Genomic DNA, 11,542 nt, shown 5'->3' on the forward strand with positions numbered 1-11,542 from the left:
TGAGTGGCTCCAGCGATATTTGCCACTGCAGAAGTGGTTAGGTTCCACATGGCAAGTGTGAGGGTCTGGATGCTTCCTGTGCATGGAGTTAGACGTCAGTTAGCAAGTGAGAAATTCCGGATGTTCCGCATTGTGGAGTACTGAGATGGAACTGTGCCTGATGGAAAATTCAGCCCCTGAAAACAGCTGGCACAAGCGTTCAGGGCTGCCCAGGAGGATAAGCCAGGGCGTGGCCCGTGACTGGTGCAGCCCGTCCTGCTTTCCCAGGCCATTGTGTCGTTATAATGAAGTGAGGTAGTGTGGAATCTTGTGACGGGGCGCTTGGTCAGTCACCGAGTGACTTCTGGCTTATTCAGTACTGACTGGAGGTCTGCAGGAACGGTGTTGGTGCCTCCTGTTGGATCTGGGTGAGGAGACAGAGCCTTCCATGTAGCCCCACAGCTAGGGGGCGCAAGAGTGTGAGATGCCCAGACTTATCCTGGGTGTGTAGGGTGGAGGGGGCGTGGCAGAGGTGACTGGACCAGTCTCCTAGTGGCCTCCCTTTGCCATTTTTTGAGTCCTAGGACAGTGAATCCTTCTGTGAGTGAGTTGGCTGTTGGGAGGCCACAAAGGTTCATGAATTTCTGGACTTCTTCGCTTCTGCAATACTGAGCAGAGGACAAATAAGAAGTGGGAGGGGAATTTTCCTCCATAGAACCGCAGTGAGCATTAGAGTCAGAGCTGCCCAGGCAGTTATCTCAGTGAAGGGGTAATGAATGGGCGATTTGTGTGGCTGTCTAGGGTCATTGTGGCAGTAAGAATATGCTGAGGCTTTCTGTGAGTGTGGTAGGAGGGCAGTCAGCTAGTGACAAGTTCTGGAACTCCTGCCCTTTCAGTACGATACTACTGGAGGAGAGGGAAGAGGCACAAGGGAATAGTGGGGGATGAGGAGGAGCCTTTCAGTCCTCCCTTGTAGCCTAGAGCTAGAGTCCCTGCTGTACAGGTTCAGGGCGTGGTCCGTGACTGGTGCAGCCCATCCTGCTTTCTCAGGTCATTTTGCTGTTATAATGAAGTGAGGTAGTGAGGAATCTTGTGACGGGGCACTTGGTCAGTCACCGAGTGACTTCTGGCTTATTCAGTACTGACTGGAGGTCTGCAGAAACGGTGTTGGTGCCTCCTGTTGGATCTGGGTGAGGAGACAGAGCCTTCCATGTAGCCCCACAGCTAGGGGGCGCAAGAGTGTGAGATGCCCAGACTTACCCAGGGTGTGTAGGGTGGTGGGGGCGTGGCAGAGGTGACTGGACCGGTCTCCTAGTGGCCTCCCTTTGCCATTTTTTGAGTCCTAGGACAGTGAATCCTTCTGTGAGTGAGTTGGCTGTTGGGAGGCCACAAAGCTTCATGAATTTCTGGACTTCTTCGTTTCTGCAATACTGAGCAGAGGACAAATAGGAAGTGGGAGGGGAATTTTCCTCCATAGAAACGGCAGGGAGCATTAGAGTCACAGCTGCCCAGGCAGTTATCTCAGTGAAGGGGTAGCGACTTCGAGACTTGTGTGGCTGTCTAGGGTCATTGTGGCAGTAAGAATATGCTGAAGCTTTCTGTGAGTGGGGTAGGAGGGCAGTCAGGTAGTGACAAGTTCTGGAACTCCTGCCCTTTCAGTAGGATACTACTGGGGGACAGGGGAGAGGTACAAGGGAATAGTGGGGGATGAGGAGGAGCCTTTCAGTCCTCCCTTGTAACCTAGAGCTAGAGTCCCTGCTGTACAGGTTCAGGGCGTGGTCCGTGACTGGTGCAGCCCGTCCTGCTTTCCCAGGCCATTGTGTCGTTATAATGAAGTGAGGTAGTGTGGAATCTTGTGACTGGGCGCTTGGTCAGTCACCGAGTGACTTCTGGCTTATTCAGTACTGACTGGAGGTCTGCAGGAACGGTGTTGGTGCCTCCTGTTGGATCTGGGTGAGGAGACAGAGCCTTCCATGTAGCCCCACAGCTAGGGGGCACAAGAGTGTGAGATGCCCAGATTTACACTGGGTGTGTAGGGTGGTGGGGCGGGGCAGAGGTGACTGGACCAGTCTCCTAGTGGTTTCCCTGCGACATTTTTTGAGTCCTAGGACAGTGAATCCTTCTGTGAGTGAGTTGGCTGTTTGGTGGCCACAAAGGTTCATGAATTTCTGGACTTCTTCGTTTCTGCAATACTGAGCAGAGGACAAATAGGAAGTGGGAAGGGAATTTTCCTCCATAGAAACGGCAGGGAGCATTAGAGTCAGAGCTGCCCAGGCAGTTATCTCAGTGAAGGGGTAGTGACTGCGCGATTTGTGTGGCTGTCTAGGGTCATTGTGGCAGTAAAAATATGCTGAGACTTTCTATGAGTGTGGTAGATGGCAGTCAGCTAGTGACCAGTTCTGGAACTCCTGCTCTTTCAGTACTACTGGGGGAGAGGGAAGAGGCACAAGGGAATAGTGGGGGATGAGGAGGAGCCTTTCAGTCCTCCCTTGTAGCCTAGAGCTAGAGTCCCTGCTGTACAGGTTCAGGGCATGGCCCGGGACTGGTGCAGACTTTCCTCGTTTTCCAGTGCCATTGTGTGGCTATAATGAAGTCAGGTAGTGAGTGTTGTTTAAATGTCTAGGTTCCCAGGCAGGGAACCGATGTTGTTAAGATGTTTAAGTTTATCCAGTATGGAGACACAAACTGTGGCTCAACGATCCCAAGTGGAGTTTATTGGTGGACAGTGAGGGAAAGGGGTGTGAGAGGTAACCAACCTGTGCAGAGCAGAGAGAGAGATAAGATATGAGAGAGAGAGAGATGAGAGAAAGAGAAGAGATGAGATGTTGAGTAAGATGAGAGTAAAAGTGTAAGAGAGCATAAGCAGGCAGGGGTCAGTCCTTTAAAGGGGCCCTTTGCACCTGCATGGTTCTCAAACAACTCTGGGCTGGCCAGAGTGCTGCCTGAGTGCATCTTGCCAGGTAACAGGGCAGGCCAGCGTAATGTCTGAACATTTCATTCCCACCTTTATTCATGATTAAAAAGAGATGGGGGTGTTAGACATGGCAGTTCTGGATCAAGGACATTGAGTTCTTAAGACTGCTTACTGCTGACCTGGGGGTGTCGATCATCTTTGGGGGAAGCTGAGAAACTTGGGGTATTGCCATGCTGGTTTCTTTGTTCTATTGTAGTCCAGGCTGTGCAAACCTAGACATTTTAACAACAGTGAGGAGTCTTGTGACAGGGTCAGGTCAGTCACCAAGTGACTTCTGGCATATGCAGTACTTACTGGAGGTCAGTAGGTATGGTATTGGTGCCTCCTGTTGTATCTGGGTGAGGAGACAGAGACTTACATGTAGCCCCACAGCTTCGTGTGTGTGTGTGTGTGTGTGTGTGTGTGTGTGTGTGTGTGTGTGTGTGTGTGTTTGTTTCCAGGGTGTGTGTGTGTAACTCTGTTTTCTTGTATTGCCCGCCCCGTGTCATTTTGGGAGTCTGAGAATGGTGAATCATTTTGTGACTGGGTTTGGAAGGCCAGCCAGCAGGAAAGAATTTCTTGATTTGATCAGGTAGAATACTGATCAAAGAAGAGGGAAGAGTGAAGGGAATCCTGACTAAGCAGAATTAGTCTTCCAATCTGCAATAGAAATGGGGCACTAGAGTCTGGGCTTCCCAGGCAGCTACCCAAGTCACAGGTCCAATTTTGTGATAACCTGTAGTGGGTGTTTTTCTCAAATTTAGAGACAATCTTATTTTACATATAAAAGGTCCCATCCCCTCAGGCTCCCAGCTCCCATCTTCCCATGCTTCCCAGGGACCCCTCCAACCCACCCCCTACTCACTCACCAAGGAGAGTGAGGCTCTCCACCTGGGTCATCACAGTCAGTCACATCATTTGATGAGGTTTTCTTAGGTTCAGGTGGAGGATAACTGAGGGAAATCTCACAGTCTTAGGATATTAATGGAAGTGGGTTGTGTAGGAGGAGAGTCATGGATGTTGAGATTCTGGGAAGAGAAAGAAATGATGCTAAGTGATAACTGTGAACTTCCTCACTGAGATCTACTCTAATCTCTTCCGGCAGTCACTTGTAGCAAGCCCACCCAGCAAGCCCTGTGCAGTTCCTTGGATTCCATCCTGTGGTGTGAAGGAAGTAAGGATATTTATTTTTTTATTTGTTTCCTTTGAGAGGGGATTCTGACCAGCCTTGATCATATACCTTCTCAAAGATTCATTCTCTGGAGTTTGCAGGTAATTTGCCATTTCCACATCTGAGTTACTCAGGGAGGTGAAACTTTATTCTCATTTTAAACATAAATATATTTACATCAATTTTCCTTACTTTTTCTCCCTCTAATGTCAAATGTGCAAACCCACAGTTCTGTCTCAAATTCATGGTCCCTGAGCTCCATTTCTTTACTTATTGTATCATATATATTCCTAAATATATAATACAGTCTTCTTAGTCCATCTTGTATACTAATGATTTAATAACTAATCACTTTGGTAATGAACAAACACACACACACACATTTTGTTTCAATTTCCTACCTTTTACAGCTAGAGTTATGGGGATGGAGAGGTGAGTCAGTGGTCAAAGATATTTGTTCCTATTGCAAGAAGACCCAGGCTTAATTCACACCAAACATAAGACAGCACACAACTGTCTTAGGGGATTGTGTCTTCTGACCCCCATGGTTCTCCCATCTCGTATGTAGTAAACAAACATACATGCAGGCAAAACATTCATGCACATAAAATAAATGAAATTTTAAAAAACACACGTCAATAAAATAAGTAGAGTTAGAGTAGCAATGAACACCACTGAGCAAGTATCTAAGGAGTACAATGTCAATCTTTTGGGCATATGTCAAAGCGTGGCATGTTTGGATCACATGTTAGGTTTTTGTTTGTTTGTTTGTTTTATGTTTTTGAGAATTCTCCACACCTAGTTAGAAGTGACTATACTAGTTTGCAGTCCCACCAACAGTGATTGAAGGTTCCCTTTCCCCAACAACTTCTCTAAAGGCAATTGCTGTCAATTGATTTGTTTTATCTTAGCCATTCTGACTGGATTCAGATAAAATATTAATATCAACAACTGCCTTTAGTAGAATAAAGTCATAGAGAGAGTAGACCCCAGATCTATTCAGTCCCTTCTGACAATCATGAAGAGAGGCTGTTGTTCTGAGAGTCAGCCAACTGAAAAGGAGCAATGGCAGGTCAGTGTGGCTCTCCCTGTGGTTAAATAAAGGACTCCTGGAGAGGTGAACTGAGGACATTCACTCCAACTTTACTCCTTTCATTAGAAAAATAGGATCATACAGATTGTGGCTGCATCATGTTTTTATCCCAATGAAGACAAAGTCTAGGATGGAAAGATGGAATGAGAAGCCATTACTTCAGTAAGTTATCCCAGAATCTAACAGGCTGGTATATTTCAAGATGCTGAGGACTCAGATAATCATACCAGACTATGAGAAGACATAGCAATCCTAAAGATGAATGTACTGTGATAGGTCTAATTTCTTGCACAGTATACATGACTTTGGTAAGGGAATCACTATATTTGATACATTGTACTATTTTCTGAAGTATCCTGAGAGGTAGAAGAACACATTTATTACCACATGTGACATGAGCAGAGGAAGAATTTCTAGGATCTGTCAAGATCTACAGTAACGTTAAGTCACCAAGAAAAGACTCCTCCACAGTAAGGTCAAGTCACCAAGAAAAGACTCCAACCCATACAAGATGAGTCTCACACAAAGTACACCTGTCCCTCATGTCAGTTCTTAGATGATATGAACAAAAATTTTCAGATGTAATGCTTTCATATCTGCTCCAGAAATGAGGTCTTATATTCAAGTGACAATGAAAGGTGGGGGAAAAGCCTAGTATAAAAATAAATATCATGATAGATATTTAAGGGCAGTCCTCCAGCTCACACGAAACATCCCTTTCTAAGGAGTCAGTGTTATTTTTCCTTAGAGACTCTTGAAATTGTGACAACAATTCAATAGAGAAGATACCTGCATGTAAAGAACCTAGGTGAATACTAAAATAACTCAAGTAATGGACCTAAAGACTCCAGAACTCTTCTGTTCTCAGCCATTGAAGGACCTAGTAAAATGAGACAAGTTGTGGTATACTATCACTTTCTTTAACAGTGAAGATATCACTTAGAAAGGCGAGATTGTGTCTTATTAGACATCACATCAACATTCTATGGTTCAGAGTAAAGATGAACAGTGTGAGGGAAAACTCAGGGAAAGCACACTGTAGACCAGACAGGATCTACCCTCTGCTGCCTGCCTTGGAAAGGACAGGCAGTACTGGTCAGACATTCCAACTCCTCATTGTTATGTGTGTTCTCAGGGTAGTGAATATTTGATACTGAAGTGGGGACAGTATCTCTAGCAGCAGAGAGAGGAGTCCCAGGTTCTAACAGGATCTAAGAAAAACCCTGGGCAGAGGGCATAATTCCCCTTTCTGGAAATGAAGGTGTCTCCTGCTCTACCTTGCCTTGCTGTCAGCTCTTAAAGACCATGGGAGTCACAGTGAGGTATTCACCCTCACTTCCTTTTTAATGTCACAAAACAAGTGAAGTCTTATTATGAGGAGACATGTCCAAATGCAGCAGAAGGGGAAGTGTTAGGTCTGACGACACCATAAGGAATAAATCCACCTCTCACTTAGAAAAGTCAGATTCTCGACAATATGTAACTAGTCCTGACTGTTTCCCAGATAGACCCTGACGGGTTTGTTTAGAGATGGTATTCCACGCACTCTACCTTTTTATTTCACTACCTCACAAATAAGAATTTTTATTTTCTAATGCATGCCTTGGTCAAATACAGTCCTTATTCTGTTTTCTTCCCCTTTCCCCATTCACCACCTTTTCTTCTCATCCACATGTGGTCTTTTTCAACGGAGTATGCTTAGTGCTGCTTGCATGTGCCTAGGTTTGGGATCATCTGCTGGTGTTGGGAATATTTCAGGAACAGCAATCCTGAATAAAACAGACCCTCCTTGCCCTCACAGCCATCAATCTCCCATAGCTCCTCAGACAGAGAACTCTAGAACCCCCTCCTCCATACGTGGTAGCAGTTGTACTGGCTTGATTTATGTGCACAATTTTCACACGAAGTCCCAGGCACTTTGATTTCTATTGTAAACCTGCTTCGTTTTGTCTGGAAAAGACTGTTTCACTGCAGGTATGCTCTACCTCAAACTCTTAGTAACATTCCATACCATAGAGTTGGGAAAAGCTTTAGGTCTCCCTATAAATATGAGTACTGCTTTGTATCTAATTTACCCCAGAGAAATTCTGCAAGGTGGCTTTCGTCCGAATATTCAGATGTAAACTTTTCAGCTCAGGCCATTTACTCCACTTCTCCATTCCCTAGGCATTTAGGATCGCTTCACCCATATTTCTTCCTACAGCCTCCAGTAAGGGTCATCATGCTTGACTACGGAAGTTGTCCATGTCTCGACATTGAAGACATTCTGGAGCCCCATACATCATGGGACACCCTGATTTTACTGATTCCGGTGGATGACATGGAAGAGGGTGTGCATGGAATTCTAGAAATATATGAAGAAACGGAAGGTGAAAATGGAGAGGAGGAGTTGGTGCTCGTGGAAACTGTGGAGGAAAGGGAGGAAGAAAGGGAGGAAGAAAGGGAGGAAGAAAGGGAGGAGGAAAGGGAGGAGGAAGAAGATATCAATGTCACTGAGAATGAGGAATAAAACTGAGAAATAAAAGAGAGAGAGGGAAAGGAGAAGAAAAAGAAGAAAGGGAAGAGTATCAAAGGGAGGAAGACATGCCTTCCATTTATATTACTTCCTCTTTCTCCTCGTCCTCCTTTCTTGTCCTTGTCCTCCTCCTCCCTCTCTCAACTGAAACAGAACATGCTGACTGTGTGTTTCATTCACTGATTTCTTGGGGTAGATAAACATTAATCCCTGAAATAGGAGGTTTATTAGTTTTAGAGTCTGGGAGGTAAGTTGGTCATGCCTTCGTTTTCCTTTATATTTCTCCAAAAATGTAGGAAAACTATACTATCTTTTAGGATTCCTTTAATTCGTACAGTGCATTATCTGACATCAAATGCTGTGTACCTTTATTTGTTAAGCTCATGCAAGAAAACAGGAACGTGTTAATAAATATTATTAAATTTTGCTTTCTGACTCATTTATTCACAAATATGAGTTGAGTGTTTTCACTCTGAAAAAATATTGTGAATCTAGGGTACATAGAAATGTACACCAATTCCCTGTGAATGCTTTGTTTTTCCTCACAATGCAGAAGGATTTTCTGGGCAGAAGGGCACAAGTATAATGACTTTTATTTGAAAAACGTTTCTTTTCTGATTGTGGGTTCTTTCCCTTATAGATTTGTATCTTTTGAATACTCTAGGTAACAATGACAAAACTCAGGAAAATGGGTGTCTGTGTGGGGGTCAAAATAATGACACTCAAATCAACTTTTATTCATTAAATACCCAGTACATTTTGCAAGGTGACATGTGTTCTAGTGTCAACACATTTTCTTTATGTTGCTTCATTTGCCAAACCTGCTTCTGAGTCAGTATTTGAGGGCTTCTGGTTCTTTTGACTTATCCAAAGACCACACAGGTGCTACCTAGTAGGATTGGAGAGGTTTTTGTCTATAGCACATATTTTCCCACTCTTCAGAGTCCAAATTAGAACTTTTGGTTTTCTAATGCATTTCACAGAATTCCAAAGTGTCTCAGATGACAAAAGGACACTGTGAGGGTATTCAATGCCCAAGAGGTGATTAAACACTTTGTGATTTATTTTCACTTTGCAGTAGTGAAAGTTCTCTTTCTCTTGTCACCAGAAAATTTAATAATTCACATAGCACTGTTGGTGGTGGTAAGTACTGTCCCAACATTTTCCTGTACCATTGAGCCATCTCCTGCTGTAATCACAAGAAATTATAGTGTAAGGTGATCCTAAGTTGCTTACCAGATAGTCATTGCAGCAAAGTTTGTAACAGGATTCTTCCTTGCCCATCTTCCTCCCAGATGTAATTGGTGTTTCCAGGAGTAGCTGTGTCTCATTTTCATGAAAAAACCCACCCTCTAAACCATTTTAAATTCCATATTCTGTATGTCTTTAAAAGGTCTGAACATAGCCTGTACAATTGAAATATATCACCTATATGTCCAGACAACCTAACTTACCTAAGTATCAGTTTTGTCTATTATATGTAACTATATTAAATCTGTACTTAATTATACATTACATTTTTGAATGAGGTATATATGCACAATATCTAAAACAGTTGAGAAATAATACATATCGCAAAAGTGACCTTAAATTTGTATCAAATAATGAAAATCCATTCCAATACAAGCTTATTCATTTCTATATCATAATCCCTTTTATTCCTTTAGACAGAGGTTGGTTGTGATCTTTAACCATTTAGAACCCATGCAAATTAAATGAAAACAAACATTTATAAATAATGTTTGGGAATGTGGGTATCGTTCTTTGCAAACTGCTTCCTGCTATTTGGGGTACTGTGTGGGGATCCTAAGAAGACCCAGAAATCCTGGCTGGAGTGGTCTGTGAGTATATCATCTCAGCTGTTTTTCAGTGTTGGATCACCTGTGTCACTGTTTCAGGGGGTCTTCCTTGATCAATCCATATTTGGCTGGAAGGCATCTGCACATTTTAATTTTCTGTGGAAAGAAGAAAGAAATCACTTTACCAAATTAGCCTGTCATTGAACATAAATTTTGAAGATACAGCATTTTAAAATATATAAGGTGAACTAATCCAGCAGCATTTATAATCAAATATCTTTTAGTAGCTTTTGCTGTTTTGCCAGCTACTGAAAAATTCAAAGGCAACACAATATCATAAAGTATCCAGACTCTCTGTGTACTTTCCATCTTTATGTGGTTTTAAAAATTATTTTATAGTATTATTTTATTTTATTTACTCTATTTCTTTTACCTTTTTTTCCTTTGTTTTTTGAGGTAGTGTTTCTCTGTGTAACTTTTGCATGTCCTGGAATTCAGTCTGTAAACCACGATGATCTTGCAATCAAAGAGATCTGTTTGCCTCTGCCTTGCAAGTGCTGGAATTAAAGGTGTGTGTCACCACACCCAGTTACTCGATTTCTTTTCTTTTAAACAGTATCCTGTTCCTTTTTCTCTTACAAGCCTACTTATATTGTTAAACACACTGTAAAACTTTTAGAAGTTTTTATTCATCTGAATCTGTCTTTACTCTAAAGGTTTACCTTTTTCTGCTAGGCAACATTGCTAACGTTAAAATGAAATTAAAGCCATTCTTGTCTATATTCTTTGTTTCTAAAATTCCTCTGTCTGGTCCCTCTGCCCTTCTCTGCTCCAAAGCAGCACAAGAACATTGTATTTATTATGACATCATTGGTTGTTGACTATGATTTCTAATTTAGGTAGCTCTGTCTTAATTATTAACTCATTTCTATTAATCTACATATTTCCACGTGGTGTTACCTTACCAGGGAATGAGTCTGTAACTGTTTGCCCTCTCGAATCCTACATGGTGAGTGACACTGCCTACATTTTCCAGTATCCTCCTTGTCTCCTTGTCCCACCTATCATTTGGCCTCATTGGCCACAGTGCTATATTAATCAACCAATAATTGATATACGTACAGAAGATATCCCCATCACTTGAGAATATATATTTACTAAAAAGTAGTCTAACAATCTCACATCAGGATAGTAAGAACTCCCTCCACTCACCCTCCATGGATATTAGATTTTAAAGTCTCACATAACATAGGTACCCAGTAAAAGAACCAGTGGTAGGGGAACTACTAAGTAGGTGAAAATAGAATATAGTTGTATCTATGGATTACAAAGGGGAATTAGGAGGATATCATGGGAATAGGGATGAGAGAGAATGGTAAAAGATGATATATGAGCAGTGACAACACTAAAGGACATTTTAAAAATTCACATAGGAACATACCAGAACTGATGTTTACTAATATATATATATATATATATATATATATACATATATATATGTGTGTGTGTGTTTAAAAGGAATTTAAAGAGTCAAAATATGAGTGAGAGACCCCCATCTAACTATACCATAAACCAGTGTGTCAGTGCTAAGAATGGTATATATGTCATTGAGTCATTCACAAAAGCGGGCACATACATCCCTTCAAACATGACTGACTATTTCTAAGGATATGTGTTGCTCTATAGAGTAAGATAAGGCCCTGTTTCTGAGAATACCAATAACTATGTCATGAAACATGGAGAAATCAAGTTGGGACCCATCAAAAAACGTCACCCTTATTGAATAGAATTCATGGTACTTGTGGGAATTTTGCATGCTATCAGAGAAGAAAAATAATTGTCAATAACATGCAGCTACAAACCCTAAAGCTTATAACACTGATCTGCCTGGAAGATATATTGGCATCACAAACACCTTGAAAATAACCAACCACATTTTGAATCATTTAAGTCCCACAACATGAGATTGAACCTCTTCCTGACACTATCAAAAGGGGTCAACACCCTGAGATTAAATAGGTCATGGACCCTA

The 11,542-nt window shown here is 42.3% G+C and overlaps 1 long non-coding RNA gene across 1 annotated transcript; it reads left to right on the forward strand.

Moving 5' to 3' along the window:
• Positions 1-1,848: 1,848 nt before the first annotated feature.
• Positions 1,849-7,886, forward strand: LOC121139890. Its single transcript, XR_005876709.1, has 3 exons — positions 1,849-1,932; positions 4,038-4,106; positions 7,400-7,886. It is a non-coding gene; the product is annotated as an uncharacterized LOC121139890 (long non-coding RNA).
• The last annotated feature ends 3,656 nt before the right edge of the window (positions 7,887-11,542 follow it).

The sequence above is a fragment of the Mesocricetus auratus genome, unplaced genomic scaffold, assembly GCF_017639785.1.
Source record: "Mesocricetus auratus isolate SY011 unplaced genomic scaffold, BCM_Maur_2.0 Super-Scaffold_100003, whole genome shotgun sequence".
Taxonomy (NCBI): domain Eukaryota; kingdom Metazoa; phylum Chordata; class Mammalia; order Rodentia; family Cricetidae; genus Mesocricetus; species Mesocricetus auratus.